The sequence below is a fragment of the Castor canadensis genome, chromosome 2 (genome assembly GCF_047511655.1).
Source record: "Castor canadensis chromosome 2, mCasCan1.hap1v2, whole genome shotgun sequence".
Classification (NCBI taxonomy): domain Eukaryota; kingdom Metazoa; phylum Chordata; class Mammalia; order Rodentia; family Castoridae; genus Castor; species Castor canadensis.
In genome coordinates, this window is record NC_133387.1 from 48056484 (window position 1) to 48074912 (window position 18429).

Here is an 18429-nt window from a genome sequence, read left to right on the forward strand (position 1 = left end):
CATATTTACCTATAAGCTTATTTTCCAAATATTTGTGTATCACCATCACCTCATCATAACTCTTCTGATCTCTTCTATGGAATTTTCAAATCACAAGGTTATTATTACATACTGAAGTGACTTTTATTTCACATTAAATGAAATTGTCTCCAATTATGGAAGCTATGACTTCTCTGCAAGCATATGTTTGGATATATAAAGCATAAGAACCAAACAGTTCAGAATTGACCAAAGTATAAACAAAAACAATGTTTCCAATACATTAATAACTTGTAGCCTTGCTTGATTTGTTATTAGAAATCAAATATACAATTGACTTTCAATAGTTCTTGGAAAGATATACAAATTAAAAAACAAAGTAAACTGCTTTGTATGTTACTTTGAGCAAAAGAAATCAATTATATGACTTGTAGAATCTTTATTCAATAAATTAATAAAACCCCATTATGTTCTTTGCTCATAGAAAGTTTGATTATCTGTATTTCACTCTTTAGCACATTTCAATTTGAATAATTAAAGGTGAATGTTAGCTTTCCTTGTCTTAGTAAAGGACGCTTATAAAGCAATATAAGAAAACACACAAATCATATTGCAAAATTCAGAAAATATTTTACTTTATTGGGAGTGTCAGATTTACTGGCTCCAAACCTTGAATGAAAATCAGAATTACCTAGCGACTTTAATCAGATTCAGATTCCTGGGTCCAATGCCAGTCCTTCTGAATAAGAATCTTCACAGTGGGATCTAGTAAGCTCTAGAAGATTCCAAAGGTGATTCTTTGGTGCAGATGGACTAGGATGGTTGTTCGGGAAGCACTGACTAGGAAATGAAACTGATATTTGAATCTAAGAAGTTTGTCAAGTCTAATATCCACCTAAATTCTCATTCCTGAATAACTGCTTGGTGTGCCCTGAATGGCAGGGTTATCATCATTTCCAGGAACTGAGAGTTCTTTAATCTCTATGCTCTGACTTCAGAGCTATCCAAAAAATTTTTTTAATTTTTTAGAATTTATTTAAATTTTAGAGTACAGTAGTATGTTAGCTACCTCCATTGAGGTTTCAGAAAATTCTAGGTCAATTAGTGGATACTTCTCAGAGCCACTGAAATTCTAATTCCAAGAGAAATTATGGAAGCAGTCAAATGTTGAGCATATTGTTAAAAGATAATTTACAAAAAAATAAGAGATGACTCCCATACAGCTTAAAATTAAAAGCATGTTAATGATTTTATTTAACTCATTAATGAGGAAACTGGCAAGTATTGCAATCAGTTCAAAGGAAAAAAATTAAAGCATGTATTTAGAAATGTTGAAACTAATTTGTAAATGGAAACAAATATGCCTCTTTCCTATTAGTAAAAGAAAGTAAGAGAACCTCTACCCAATAGAATTTACAAGTCTATACAGGAGATTTTTGGGTTTCTTTTTTTTGTTTCATAGATGAAGATTCCTTGCTTTGCTTTTAAGATCTTTTATTATTGTTATTATTGTTGTTGTTGTTGTTGTGCTGGGAAAGAAAACATCACAAAAAGCCACTTAGCACAGAATCCCGTTTATACAAAATGTTCAGTCCAGAATAAGCAAATCTATACAGACAGAAAATGGATTTGTGTTTCTTAAGGCTGGGGGTTGGGGCTGACAGCTACTGAGCACGGAATTTCTTTTAGGGGCTAAGGAAATGTTCTAACAGTGTTACCCAGCCTTGTGAATATACTGCACACATTGAATTGTACACTCTCGTTTCTCAGTGCTGAGGGTGGAAGATACCCTCACACATGTGCTCTACCACCCAGCTGTGTCCCTAGCCCAAGTTGCATACTTTAAGTAGGACAATTTTATGGTGAGATTTATTTATTTATTTATTTTCAGTGCTGGGAATTGAATCCAGGGAGTAATAGCTTAATTAAACTATTTTTTTAAGAAAAGTCTTTGGAAGCTGGATGTAGTAGTACACACCTGCAATCCTAGCACTCAGGAGGCTGAGAAACTAGGATCATGAGTTTGAGGCCAGCCTTGGCTATCTGATGAGTTTTAGGTAAGCCCAAATTGGACTGTATAACAAGATTCTGTCTCAGAAAATAAGTAAATAAATAAGTAAATCTTTGCACTTATTTATCAACTCTTTTTTTTTTATATATATAGTTTAGTGGTTTTTTCAGAAATACTGAAGTTTGAACTCGGGCCTTAGCACTTGCTAGGCAGGTACTCTATCATTTGAGCCATGCCTCCAGCCCTTAATTTAGTGATCTTAAGGTCTGATCAGAGAATCAGACATTTCATTCCATAGAATAACTATTCTGATGACCTAAGCAGAAGAAGTTAGTTTTATAGACAAACAAGAGCTAAAGAAAGCAGAAACTAAAGAGCAACAAGCACTTAATTATTTCAAAGTTATCTCCCTTATGAGTTGGGGACAGGGAGACAGAACAATAGGGAGTTTATATCAGGTTATTTCAAATTACTTGTTTGTGTAAAGACCACCTTCATTAGCATAGCAATTGAAAATAACCCAGTTCAAAAATTTGACTTTTATCTTTCTAGTCCTGGTTTTTCAGTTCAGATCAACTTAGTTTCAGTTTGGGACGTGGAACTTTATTATGAATTACTCCATTTTGATTTTTAGTTGGTCTGTTGGGATTGAATGCAAGAGCTTGATCTAAAACAATGGGCTCCAGCAATTTCTTTTTAACACTTAATCTGAAATGTAGGATATTTGTGCTACTCTGTTACATCATTCTGGGCTTCCAATTCAACTCATCGTACACAGGTTATAAAATCCTCAGGATCATGAATTTCTTTGAGCTTTCATCATTCCAGCTAAATAGAGACCATCTGACTTTCCACAGATGGTTATATGCAAATATGCAAATCTTTTTGAGAGAGTACAATGTATACAAGACCATTATCAATGTCAGGAGAATAATACTAAGAGCTTGGAGTATTCTCCTTAGCCAGGAGCTCCATGATGCAAATAAACTAAAACCTAATCAATTAAAGAGCCAGATGTGGAATCGATCCATTTTAACCAAACTGTTATTTTGGCAACTCAATGTCTACAATACCCAACGTCTTTAATCTTTGCGCAGCAAGAAGTGTCAACAACTGCACAAATGTCTCCCTGTCGAGGGATTAATCTATATAGTGAAGACCATATAACCCATAACCAAATATCTAGATTTAATACAATTACCATGTTTTGAATTAACTTTATTGGCTAACAATGTTGGGATCACTGAATGATTTCCATAAGGTACTAGGTATAGGAGTCAGGGCTAATTCACATTACAGATTTAAGAATTGCTAAACTAAGATTAAGCGAACCAATTCATGTAAGTACCACATGCTAACCCATTGTACCACTAGAGCTCATTTTTCTTTGGAGGAGTGGTGCCGAGGTGTGAACTCAAAGCCTTATTCTTACAGTCAAGAGCTCTAGCACTCGATCCACGCCCCCAGCCCTAAGTGGAATAATTCAGATTCTTACAGTCTGTGAGAGTCCGCATAGGGGAAAAAGATCAGAATTGGAAGTAATAAATATCAAAATATTAGATCAATAATTTTATTCTCTGTTAAGATTTACAGAATCTTTGTAACTTGAAGTTAACCATACCTTGTTAAAATTCTTTCTTGGAGTGCAGTGAACATAAATTAATACATAAGGAAATAGTTCTTTAACCAGGTGTGATGGACAGGTCTATAACCCCAGCACTCAAGAAGCTGAGACAGGAGTTTGGAGAGTTGGAGTTCAGCTTAGGCTACATAACAAGACCCTGTTCAAAGAAAAGAAAAGAAAGAAAGAGCAAAAAGAATACCTTGTCTGATTTGGCATATTTAAAAAATTAGAAGGTACTATGTTATGTAGTCATGAACAGATAGATGCCCTCTGTATGCCTGGTATTTGTTGGAGTATCTATTTTCTCAGATGCTTCATAGCCAAGTTTTTCCTATGCATAAATAAGTATGTATATATCAGGCACTGCGTAGATTGTTAAACAAACATGTCTCAAATGTGCATCCAAATGAAACCTACCTCCAAGCAATCTCCTAAATCTTCTCAATAATGACCACCTTCATACTCGGAGATGGAATTTGACATTTAAAATCAGTCTAATGTCATTTGTAGCCAAATATACAATGAGAAGTGAAAGCAGTGTATCTACTTTTATTAAGTAGTTCAGTGACTGGATTAGAGAAAGAGGAGTTCCAAGTGATGGTTTTTAGCATTATTTGAAAACTCATGTCCTTGGAAGAGGATAACACTCATTTTGGTGCATAAATTACGTATGTGTTTTGTTGTATTTTGATCACACTTCATTGTCATAACTGCAGGAAAACAATGTTTTACTACTTAAATACAAAAATATAAACAAAAACCACTGTTTATAATGTAGTAATTAATACTGTGCATCTTCGTCATATATATGAATATTTATATAGCTTCATTATATGGAAAGTACACTTATGATTATAGAAGCATTATTCATAATACCCAAAAGATAGAAATAATCTAAAAGTCCATCAAAGATTCAGGAAAGGAAATGTAATATAGCCATATATATTATTGATTATTATTCAGCGTTTAGCAAATCAGGAAGTCCTGTTATACGCTACAATTTGAATGAACTGTGAGAACAGTATAATAAATGTAGTAAGACAGTAACAAAAAGACAAATATGAAAATATTTCACTTATATAAATCTAAAATAGTCAAATTCTCATAAGAGAAAGTAAAACAGTAGTTGACATAGGCTGGAGGAGTGGAAGGCAAGGGGCAGAAGAGTTATTGTTCAATGAATATAGAGTTTCAGTTTTGCAGGATGAAAAATTTCTAGAGCCCTGGTGCTTAGTGATTTGCATGTATAGTTAACAGCACAGAGTGTTCTTTACACTTAAAAAAAGGTTAAGATGGTCTGATGGTTAATCTTGATTATCAATTTGATTGGATTGAGAAACTCCTAGTAGATTAGTAATGCACACCTCTGGGTGTATCTGTGAGGGAATTTCCATAGGATCATGAGGGCTCTCCCCAATGAATGGTTTAATCCATTGATGGATTCAAATTTTGAACAGACCATTAGAAGGTGGTAGAACTGTGGAAGGTGGAGCCAGTTGTAGGAAGTAGGTGACTGGTGTGTGTCCTTGGGGGTTACCCTGGCCCTTTTCTTCTCTGCCACACTCTCGTGGCTACTGTGATGTTCTGCCAAGCCCTGGGGCCAAGAAACCATGAGTAAGCCCTCTGAACCCATGAGCCAAAATAAATCTTTCCTTCCTGTAAGTTCTTTCTGTCAGGTATTTTGGTCAGAGCTACACAAAGTAACTAATACACATAGTAAATTCTATGTCTTATGGTTTTGACCACAATTTTTTACACAATGTGATTTCATTGCTGTAAGGTGAATCTGTAGCAAAGAGAATCAATTGTACTTGTTTGACACTCCCTGGAGAGTCAAATCAAGAGTAATTGGCAGGCGAAAGTAATTTGTACATAAGTGAGCTTTGCTAGGTTTCACATTTTTATCTTCACAAATGCTCCAGGAGGTATGGAAATTGCTTCCTTATTTTTGGCCTTTTCTGACTTAGCTGTCTTATAAAATATAAGTGCCATACACTTTTGAAGTACATAAATGCTTAATGCTCCTTAAACCTTGATCTTTGTGTCTGTAATTGTATGTCTGACTTCTTACTTTACTAATGCATAACAAGTCACACAATTATTTCCTCATAAATCCAGATGACATTTCGATTCTGACTGCACTCCAGGATAATAGTGGTTTAGGTGGAGACACTGTTTCCAGCCTGACAAGGAATGATTTTAAGTGGTCTTGCCTAACTCAGATTCATCTTTCCTTTCATGAAATAGATACAGTCAGTTCTTTGGATTTCTGTTGTGAAGCTAATCCACTGAAACTGGTCCAGAGAACACTCCAGTTCTCATTTGAACTCTGGAGTCTTAAGATCATTGGATATTACCATTCTCTACTTTGAAATTCTCTCTTTTCTCTCTTTCTCTCTTTCTCTTTCTCTAACACACACTATTTTAGTTAACATTGAACTAAATTAACAATATATTTATTGGTCTAATAAAAATTGAGCATCTCAGCTATTGGTATAAAATTCCATATTTGGTTCCATTTAAAAATATTTGCTGTAAACTAGGCTGAAATCCCCAAATGTTGGCGCTTTTCCTATATATTTTGAGGTATGTTTAATGAAACAGATGTAAGAAAACCAGTAGTGTGGTGGCATGTGTTTAACATGTTAGATCAGCATTTTGAGACTAAGATATCTAAGAGCCAGTCCTGGGACAAACTACCTATGCCAGTAGCAACATGGCCAAATAGTGGCTGGAAAAGTGTCCACCAGACCTAAGGGGCCAGGTTGTTGTATAATGATATTTTTGGGAGAAGAAACATAAATTGTTTATATCAGATCTGCATTAACTATAGATAGGAAGGCAGGATGGAGGAGGAGGTTAGTGCATAAAGACAAGTTTTCAGTACTTCTTAGTTGGTTGACTAAAGCAGAACACAATGTAGCCTTCGTGGCATCCAGGAAAGGAATGGGGAGCAGAATTTTCCCTTTTTATTCATTGCTTTAGCTTTAAACTAGGAGTTAGAGTAACCTCTTATATCTTTCCTGCCTTATTTCCATGGCCTATAACTTAATTTAGGACATCTCAAAATTCTTTTCAAACAAATGGATCTCCACAGGTAGAGTGAAAGCCCTACCTGGAAGTACTTGCCAATCCCATGGTGTAACTAGTCCAACCATGGCTGGTTTCAAAGCATAGACACATGGGCTGGGATGTAGCTGAGTGGTATAGGGTTTGACTGGCATGTGCGAGGCCTTGGGTTCAATCCCTAGCAACACATACACACACAAATTTTATTGAAAAATAATCCATTGCTTTTTTTTTGCCTGCAGTGGGGTTTGGATTCAGGTCCTCACGCTTGCTAAAGCAGGCACTCTACCACTTGAGCTACTCCACCAGCCCTAATTTTTTTTTTTGGGGGGTGGGACTGGGGTTTGAATAAAAAAAAATAAGCAAATCTAGCACAAACTGCTAACTCATAATTCCTAGAAAGTAATGAAAGACTTCTTATAAGCCAGTAAGACCTAGCTGCAACTTGCCACAATGAAAACCTGTATTATTAAAAAGAGTATATTTAGCCAAGCCTGGTGGTACACAACTGCAATTCCAGCTGCTAGAGAGGCTGAGATAAGAAGACTGTGAGTCCAAGATCAGCCTGGACTACCCAGAGAGACTCTGTCTCTCAAAACAAAAAAAGAAAGTATATTTACATGTAACAACAACTTAATTTTATATGAGTAACAACAAAAATTAAGTTTATGTTTTCCTAAAATAGTTTTCACAGCAAAATTTGATGATAGAGCTAGATAAATAGAGATGTATTCATATTTTCACTCAGTAAATTTTTCTTTTTTGAGACAGGGTCTCACTATGTAGCCCAGGCTGCCCTGGAACTCACTGTGCAGGATTCGAAAGGCACTCACAGGTGCTTACATCCTAGAATTGCCTGGCCCCTAGAAGGGAGGATTCCCAGACATAAAAGCACCCAAAATGCAGAACATAAAAAACACATGATTAATACAAAAGGAGAAATAGACTTTGAGAACATCTGTCAATTTTCTAAAAAATTTATTAATTTTTTTCACCTACAGGGTTTATAAGATTGGGTAGAGCCGAGTGCCAATGGCTCACACCTGTAATCCTAGCTACTCAGGAAGCAGAGATCAGGAGGACTGCTGTTCAAAGCCAGCCTGGGCAAATAGTTTGCAAGACCCTGTCAGGAAAGGCCCTATCACATAAAATTGGGCTGGTGAAGTGGCGCAAAGTGAAGGCCCTGAGTTCAAGCTCCAGCACTGCAAATAATAAATAAAGAAATAAAAATAGAAAGAATTGGGCAGCAAGGGGCTGGGGATGTAGCAGTGCTAAAGCCCTTGCCTAGTATGTACCAGGCTCTGGGTTGGATCCCTAGCAGGGCCAAAAACAAAGAGAGAGAAAGACATACTATCTTTGATAGGAACCTAGAATGAATATATTCTGTTTTGCCAAAAAGAAAAAAATTAAAAAGACAGTTTAATGTGCTCTGATAGATAATTGTCAGTGTAGAAATACAGATTTCTTTCTATATAAATTCAGGCCTCCGAGGAGGTGCATGGTTGAATAGTAGGCCAATCGTTTGCAACAGAGATGGGCCAAAGGACTCTCTGTGGGCAAAGTTGAGATTTTCTCTGAGTGCAGAGTTCTTCTTTTTTTTTGGTGGTTCTGGGGTTTGAACTCTGGGCTTTGTGCTTGCTAAGCAGGTGCTCTGCCGCTTAAGCCATTCTGCGAGCCTCAAGATTTTCTTTGAAAAGCAATTCTATGTCTTAATTCACAGGTAAATAAACATGGGCCCTCAGTATCCTACACAAGAGAGCAATTGAACTTTGTCATAATTATTTTTGCCTGGAGAGTATTTAAAGGAGAGGATACATAAATCCAAGAAAACTTTCTTAAATATATGATTTAAAAACTATAATCTCCTATAATGAAACCCATTACCCACTAATGTTTTTTAAAGGGGGTTGGGAGAATGAGAGGGTGAATTTTATCAAAGTACATTACATGCAGGTAGGGAGATTACAATGAATTCCCCTTGTAGAATAAATATACACTAATTTTAAAAAGAAAAACATTCTGCATATATTTAATATTCTACGGAACCCTCCAAGATGAACTAGGTTTGCTGACCCAATCTCCTACATAGGATCATTAGCTGTAAAGGTGTCAAATGTTAGCAAATACCTATTGCAAATGCTCATTTGCATCTTGTACTGTTTGCTCTTAAGCTATTCATTCCGGGAGAAACTAAATCATAAGATCAAAGTTTATTGAGGTGATATCTACTCATTGACGATAAAAATATTTCACTGTGAACTTTAATTTAGCTATATCTCTGGTGTACTATGTTTATTACATAAAGCAAAGTATACCATGAATGAGTGGTTACCCTAAATGTATATACATGGAACACTACACACATGTAAATAATATGTGCATATTAATTAAATATATATGCATGTATGCAATTTTGGATGTAGTTTTCTTGGTTCATAAATGCTGTAGCTTCTTATGTCTAAGATTGGTGAGCGGAAGTGGAGAGGCAGCAGTAAAAGCCAAGCAAATGGCCACCCGTGTCTGTGTACTTGGATGTATCACTTGTTCTTTCAAAGCCCCTCAGCTCCCCAGGCATGGGCTGTGTTTTCTCCTGCCACAATCATTTCCTGTTCCCTCGTAGTCTCCCTCAGGACAGTGCTTCATATTCTTGCACTTCCTCCCACCACTGTCAAAACTTTCCAATATACTCTATTAGTCACAGAAACTTTTGGGCTGTTGTTGCCAAGTAAATGCTCATTCAGTAACTATTGGATTCAAAAAACAATTATCAGTGGCCCATGGCCTTCATCAGTTAAAGGCAAGATGCTGGACTTGGGACCATGTGATGTAAAACTCTTAGCCTGCTAGTTATTAAGGTTTATGTTTTTCCCTTATTGATTTCTTGTAGCTTTTAGATATTATAAATGTCACATGTTCCAGTATGTCATGTCTTTATCTACGTTGATCCTTAATTTTGATGTATTTAGGGGGAAGGTTGTTTTGTTTTATTTTTGAGACAGTGTCTCACTATATTAATATAAATTTGAGGCTGGCCTCAAATATGCACTCTTCCTGCTTTAGCCTCCTGAGTGTTGGGATTACAGATATGCACCACCACATCTGGCTTGTTTTCCTGTTTTTTGGGGTTTTTTTGTTGTTGTTCATGTTTTATCTGCCTTGCAATTTATGCCTTTCAGATTTTCTTTAGGAAATTCTTGCTTATTTTTATACCACACACCACAAAGATATTTGCTTACCTTATCTTTTTTTTTCCATAAAGGTTTTGTTTTTCCACATTTAGATCTTTCATTCATTTGGAATATGCATTTTTATAGAGTGTTAAGTAGTGGTCATATTTTATTTTAGTGATTTTTTTTCTTGGTGGGACTGGGGTTTGAACTCACAGCTTGACGATTGCAAAGCAGGCTCTCTATTCCTTGAGCCACACCTCCAACCACGGTCTGATTATTTTGGAAGTGAAGCTCACATGAACTATTTACCCAGACTGGCCTCCTACCACAATCCTCTCCATCTCCAACTAACTAGGATTATAGGTGTGAGCCTTGAGTACCTGTCTGCTTATTGAATTATTTTTAAGAAAAATTACTATGCGTTCATTATAATAAGTATGAAAAAGCAAGTGATAATGATATACTTAATCAGTTATAGAAAAAATACTTTGCACTTCCTAAACTGTCTAGTAATAATCCTCCTCATTGTCTGTCATTGAACTCTTCTGCATACATGCACCCCTTTCCTGAGACAGGTCTCAATATACTTGCTGTCCTCCTGACTCAGCCTCCCCAATGCTGGGATTACAGCACCACACTCAGTTTCCATTCCTTCTTAGACTGCAGAAAACTTACAAGTATACAAATTCTGTCCGGCAGAGATTTGATTGAATTTTCTCACCTGTGGAAAAGTCAGTTTTGTCTACTTTTGTAATCTCTTTTTTACTCCATGCAAATTGGTGCATTTTGACTTTTCTTTGAACCACTTTTCATCTCTTGGAGTCTTTCATTGATTAGCTAGTAAAAAAAAATCTTTCGCATGTGTCTACATGGCAGCCATTATTTTACCTTCTTCTGAAAATTAACTTTTAGCATAGTTAAAGCAATTAGTTATGATACATTGGCTAACAAAAATTTTCTTCTAAATTTTTTGAAGTGTCATAAATTGAACTAATTGAAACAATTCCTTACAAAACTGTGCTTTGGGGAAGAAGGTCTTCATTTCTTTTAAAGCTTATCTTGTCAGGTGCCTCTCTGCTCTGCCTGTGCATGAAACTGGCTCAGAAGAAGTACCGGAGCAGCTTCTCATTTTTTAAGCTTGGTGAGCTTGAAGGACACTCTTTCACACCTACTTCCATTCCACTAGTTCTAGGCTTTCTAATAAAACAGCTGACATGTGTGTAAATGGAAAAATGATATCTATTGAAACTGTTCCAGGAAAGGGGATGAAGGAGAATGATGGAAGGGGTGAATTCAAGTATGACTTATATGATATAGTAAGAACTTTGGTAAATGCCACAACGTACCCCCACCCAGCACAACAATAAAAAATATATCTTCGAGAAGATGACTTAAAAAAAAAAAAGTGACGTAAGCTAGGTTCAGAAAGACAAAGGCCGCATGTTTTCTTTCATATGTGGAAGATAGGTCCAACAGATAAACATTTATGCAAAACAAACATGATCCTATAATAACTCATGTAGAACATGTTTGTAATCATGGAACTACTCTATGGCACTTGGGTGAGGAAGGAAAGGAATAGAGAGTCATAGAGTCATATCATAAAACATGACATCTGTGAAGGTAGAGGATATAACGGCATGCATTGAAAGCTGTTGAAAAATGGGGGGGCCGAGAGCAATGGAAGGGGTTGAACTGACCAAAGTGAGGTATATTCACAGTGGGGAGACATCAAGAAACCCCTTTGAACACTGACTTTGCAATTAATAATGAAAGGACTGTGAAATAGGTACAGTGTGTGAGGTACTTGTGGGAGGAGAAAGGGTGAATGAAGGAGAAAAGGTGAGGGAATATGTTTGATGAGCATACGGAATAGAATGACAAAACCTCTGGCAATCACTTTAAGTGGGGAGAGGAGGGAGTCGAGGGAGAGAGATGGTTGGATAACCAATGTACAATGTAAGCCTATTCAAAATTGTCACAATGAATTTCCCATGTAGAACAAATATATCTTAATAAAAATGAAGGAAAAATGTTAAAGAAAGGAAAAAAAGAAAAAGAAAGAAACAGAAGGAACTTGAAGATCAGTACCTCGAGTTCTGTTACTAGTTTTTGTTGATTAACAGGACCCTGGCTAGTGAGTTCTTAGCTTCTCCGAAGCCAAATAGCCCAGTCTTGCAAATGTAGAGATTGGATTTTTTTCTTCTTTCTTTCTTTCTTTCTTTCTTTCTTTCTTTCTTTCTTTCTTTCTTTCTTTCTTTCTTTCTTTCTTTCTTTCTTTCTTTCTTTCTTTCTTTCTTTCTTTCTTTCCTCCTTCCTTCCTTCCTTTCTTTCTTCCTTTCTCTTTCTTTCTTTCTAAATTGTTCTATATGCTCAAAGAAGTTCCCATTCTCTATTCTTCTAGTTACTCCAACAAACTCTGCATGGGAGTTCATTTGGGGGTCCTGGGCAAGATACCAGCAGGTTCTACTAATGTTTTAGGAGTCAGCAAAATTCTAAGTTATATAATTGAATAGAGAACAGGTTCAAACATTAAGTGTAGGGTAGCACTCAATGCATTTAAAATTTTAAGGTACATGCACATCTTGTTCAAGTACAGGTCTTATTAAATGTGGATCTGCTTCAGTAATTCTGGAGTGGGGCCTAATATCTCATCTTTCTAACAAAATTCTCTCTGTGCTAGACCACACTTTGGGTATCAGGGTATAGACCCCTGATCCTGGTAAATTCTAATACCCTGCTCATGCAGGGGCACAAGCACTATACAGTCTTCTTAGTTAGCCATCTTGAACACTAATAGAAAACGTTTCTAATATTTTTAATGACATTTTGAAACATACCTGGTATTGATTGTATTAAAGTAGCTGCCTCTCTAAGGCCTAGTGTGTGGAATTATTCAGGGTCTTTCAAATAGAAATGACCTACTCCTGGTCTATATGTTCAAGATTAGGGTGCTTAAAATATTACCTCACTTATATTACAGAGCCTAAGCTGGATCATTTGATATAAACTAGCCTCTTCTTTGTTCTGAAACTCTGAGCTTAATCTTCTTTTACTTTCTTGTCTTTTTAAAATCTGAAAGTAGGTTCACACCGTTCTTCCTTATTTTCTCACTGAACTGTGGCTCTGATGCTTTTACTCTCAGTCCTGGTTGTAACTTTCAAAAAGTTCTCCCCTGCTCTAGGTCAGTACAGTAAGGGTCTCTGGAAACATCTCTAGGTAGTTGTATATGAACTCTCCCTATGTAATTCTAACATGCAGCTGGGGTTGACCTTCATGGGTCTAGTACACAGATCCTCAAACTTGGCTACGTTTTGGAATCCCCAGATGAGCTTTAAAAATTCCAGATGCTTGACTCCCTCCCCAACAGATCCTGACTTCACTGTGTATTGTGAATATATCCAGATTCCCACCGTAAAGAATTCATGTCCCATGCACAGCAGCAGAATTTAAAAATTTTAAAGCCCCTTTACCCCCAGTTTTAAAGAGTCTGCTAAACCTAGAAAAAATGTAGAAAGATTAGAGTCCATTCACCTCTTCACTCATAGGGACTCAACAGCTTCTGGGATATGTTCTCTCAGAGTTATTCGACAAGCTAGGCAGCCACCTAGAGAAAATTTCCTCACCAGAGAACTAGAGATCATGGCTAGAGGCGTTCCCAGGCCCCCATGAGTGTCCAGGAGATGGCACTATTGGAGGCCAATATTCAAGACTCCATGGAGGTGACTGTGAGCCCCCATCCCCAAAGGTAAACTGGACTAAGGTTAAACTAAGGGTCACTTGGAAAGAAGCTGAACATCCTAAAATCTTTGTGGAGCAATTTATTAGAAAAACATTCCAAAGACAAACTGCATTAAATCCACAGGCCCCAGAACATAGGAATGGTCATTTCTGCCTTAATCTGAAATCTTCTCCCAAAAACACAAACCAAAATAATGTGGCTGGGTGGCAGGATGATCTCTTAATGTTATCATCTTTGAGGTTCCCACTCAATTCTTGGAAGAATTAAAACCAGCAGTCCTTGTCTTCCTACTGAGTCTTTACAAAACAGAAATGCAACTCTAGAAGTAACCCACCCACCTACCTCATCAGTACCAAAGCCTGCCTATTCATCTCAAAATGCTTGTAGAGACGCTAAAAGCTCAGGACATTAATAAAAGGACTGTCCTCTACTTAAGAAAAAGAAAATCTTAAATATGAGTCAATCTGGGCTCTGCTAATAGTCAAAAACCCCTAAACTCCTTTGAGCTTTAGAAAGCTAACATCATGTCTCTGTCTCTTTAAGTAAATCTACCTTCCAGGACTGCCTTCTCAAGGATGGGAAAGCCTTGTCTTTAGGAAGAAAACATCTAAGGACTGTGGTTCTCGGCCTGAGAGGCACCATGGCTTAACTTCTTAATAGACTAAAGGAACAGAAAGCTGAAAAGAAAAGAGGGCTAATTGAAAACAGGATGGATGTTTTATACATTCAGATGGACTTCGTAAACCACCAACTACTCAGTATTTCTGAAAGGTGCATATCCAAAATGTAGCTTACAGCCTCCATAGAATATGTGTCTGAGCAAATGAAACCTTAAAAGTCTTTTCCATAAATATTGATTAAAAAAGCTTTATCCCTCAGATTGAGTAAGTAAACTTAACTTTCTCCATCTGCTAGAAACATAATTTAGATTAAAAAAAGGGGCAGAAATGAGAATCAACCCTCATGTAAATTAGTGAAGTTTATGTTTCTGTATTTATACCTGACTCATGGTTAAAATTTTATAACGAAAACTGTAAGTTCTCTGTTTACATCTGTCTATGTTTATGTACGTCTATGAGTGTATATTATGTATAGATAGTATTTATCTACCTCTGAATGATATGGCCAAAATTAATTTACAAGCTCCCTTAAAGAGCTCGGCTTTAATTGGTTTATAAAAAGACACATTTATACTTTAGTATTCCTAAAACTCTCAGGAATAAAGGAACTAACATAAATGCTTTTTAAGTTCATGTGATATGGGAAAAGCTTCAATAAATAAATCTAGTTTAATATTGTTGGCTTAATAAAAACAGGTGTGTCTTCAGAGTTGTTAGTATTAAATATAATGCAAACATGCATTTTTACTTCACTAGATTTTATGAGTGAAATGAGCTTATGTTATCTCTACTAGACGTTTAAGATTTTAAAGTTATATATTCAACCAAAGAACAAAAACCACAATGCAAATGAATTACTTGATGTATGTCAAATGTGACAATAAAAAGGCATTTATTTCACTTTTTAAGTTCTTTGCTTCTGTGAGTTTTGATATTTCATAACCTACTATGTTACAAATCTTGTAAAAAGAAACTAACTTAAGATGAGGGCTACCCTATCTAAAGGCTCATAAAATTCCGACAATCCAAGAATATATGAATTAAGTGGATGAAAGTGGGATAAAGGTTTATAAACAAACTTTCAACAATAATTTTTTAAAAACTTAATATGCCTGCTTAACATTAGTTTCCAAAACTTTTTTCTGGAAATTGAAATCTTAAAATTATATTCAATTAGCTGATTTCCACTGAATACTAGATTACTTCTACATAACATTAGAGGGTGAAGGCTGGGTGGATTGGCTTACTTCTCTAATTGGCTCACTCCTCTAATCTCAACTACTCCGGGAGGCAGAGATCAGGAGGATTGTGGTTCAAGGCCAGGCCAGGAGAAAAGTGAGTGTGACCCCATTTCAGTCAATCAGCTGTGTTGGAGGCATATTTCAAGCAATACAGTGCCTGCTTTGGAAATGCAAAGCCAAAGTTCAAACCCATAGTTCCACAAACAAACAAAACAAAACTGGGTTTAGTGGTGCTCACCTGTCATCCCAGCTACAAGGGATGCATAAATAAGAGACTGAAGTCTGAGGCAGCCCAGGGCAAAAACACAAGACCCTACCTGAAAAATAACTAAAGCAGAAAAGGCTAGGGGCATTGCTCAAGTGGTAGAGAGCCTGCTTAGCAAGCAGCAACCCTGAGTTTAATCCCCATTATTGCCAAAGAAACAAAAACCAAAACAAAAGAAGACTTCCAAACAAACAAACAAACAAAAACCACGAAAGAAGAACCAATTACTATTGAATACAAATTTGTCTACTTTTGACTTCTTATTTTTAGAGTGATTAAAGTTATTTAGGTTCTGGCAGAGTTACTCAATGGCAAGCATGAGGCTCTGAGTTCAAACCCCAGTTCCACCAAAACAAACAAATGAATAAGTAAATAAATCAATATTAGGAAACAAGCTGTGTGTGGTGGTGCACACCTATAATCCCAACGTTTAGGAGGCTGAGACAGGAAGATGAGGAGTTTGGGGCCAGCCTGAGCTACATAGCAAGTTTAAGGGCAGATTGTGCTATCTAGCATGACCCTTTCTTTAAAAAGTAATCAATAATTGAAGGAACATGCCTCTAAACATCATGAAATGGTATATTCATAGAGCTACAATCAATTCCAGAATGCTGGAGTATGGCAATTCACAGTTGTGTGAGCCCCTATTTTCATTGAAAATTAAGGTCACTTAGAGGTAAGAATTCTAAATGGTTAAAGTAAATGCACTCCCAGGGATAAAGGAGAAGAAAAAAAACTATCTGCAAGGAAAGAAAAGGAAGAAAAGGGGAGTGATTTTGTCCTAAATTAGTTTAGAGGTGATTAAAGGTCTCCCAGGATAAGAAAGACTGAGAGACAGGGAGACAAAGAAAGAAAATCTTATGTTGTGTGGTCAAATAGGGTAAGATTGGATAGACTTATTTATAAGTGTTCTTTCTTTCTTTCTTTCTTTTTTTAAAATAAGCCTAAAAGTGAAAGAATGCAAAATGAGAGTGTGGTTATTTTTTTCTGTTGAAAGAACATTTTCTTGGCTTATTGGTCTGTTCCTGGAACTTTGTTTTGTATTGTTTTTGTTTTGGTGATATTGGGGTTTGACTAAGGCCTACTTGCTATGAGGTTCTCTACCACTGAAGCCAAACCCCAGTGCTCTCTGGGTTTTTTGTTTGTTTGTCTTTGTGGTTTGAACTCAGGACCTACACCTTGAACCAGAAGCCCTTTATTGTGATTTTTTTTTTTTAAAAGATAGGGTCTCTAGAACTATTTGTCCTAGCTGGCTTTGAACCATGATCCTCTTGATCTCTGCCTCCTAAGTAGCTAGGTTTACTGGTGTAAGCCACTGGTGCCTGGCTTGGTCTGTGCTTAATAAGAGATTGTAAAAGGTTTTGTCTTTTGAGTTATCTGCCAGGAAATAAGGATTCATGTTATCTTTATCATGTCTTCATTATTTAAGAAACCTAGGCTGATCTTTCACTCCCACTTTGGTACAATATTTAACTAACTATGGTTTCACAGTGATCTGTGATCTTATTTAATCATGTGAGCAAACCTTTTGACGCTTTTGATAACATCTCAATCTCAAATTCTAAATGAAATCTTCTTGACCGTAAACTGACTTTGGAAATTTCCCAGGAGGTCCTTGGAAAATCTCAAAAGGATTTGCTCTCTCACATTGCAAAAGAAGACATTGTTAAATTAATTAGTTTTACATGATATGTTAAATTGTATGGGAAGTATTGTCAAATTAGAAATGATGCTAACCTTCTTGAGGTTTTATCAGCATAGGTCAAATGTTCTTGTTTCAAAAACTGAATAAAATTCTTTCTAAGAAATTTTCTAATGTCCTTGCTGTCTGTGATGGCCCTGGTATGTTATCAGTCATAATCCCATTTGGGATCTTAAAATGTTCTACCTTGAAGAAACAACCAAATTTCCCTGTCAACTTTAACTCAATTCAAATCGTAAGCCGTGGCCATTTTAAGTCTTCTGTCTTTACAGTTATTGTTTCACTCTGTTGCTTTCCTGAAAGCTCTTTCAGTCAACGTTAGGTCATTTTCATCAAGAAAGGGCTATATGGAGACTTATGGAAAGGAGTATGGCAGGTGACATCACTTAAATGACTTTAGGATTGTATCACGGGGTTTGAGGGTGTAGCTCAGTGGTAGAACTCTCTCCTAGCATGCTCTGTTTCTCTGTTCCATCCCTACCTCCATCAAAAAAAAACAAAAGAAAAGAAAAGAAAAAAGATTATACCACTAGCTTGAGCAAGTGTTCCAGAACAAAGGTGGAAACTGATAGGCTCATCAAACTTCTAAGATCAAGGAAAACAAGAATAACATTCTCAAAGAATGTTTCCAATTTTTAGAGCTTTCTTGTATGGAACTTAGTTTGTTCTTTTATGTTCTATGTGTCTGGATCTATGGAACCTCCCTTTCTTTTTTCTCTTAAACTAGTACAACAACCAATATACCTTTGTAAATAAAAATGAAATATATATATTTTTCTTTCTACCTGATCCCTCCACAACTCAGAAATTCTTGTTGAATATTCCTGCTTTTATGGCATTATAATTATTTGCATAAATTCTTTTCTGTTTCTTTTTCTTTCTTTTTTTTTTTTTGAGACAGAGTCTCACTATGCAGTCAGACTGGCCTCCAAATTTTGATCCTCCTGCCTCAGCCTCTGAGTGCTGTGATTACAGGTGGGCAGGTGTGCACCACCACACTGGACAT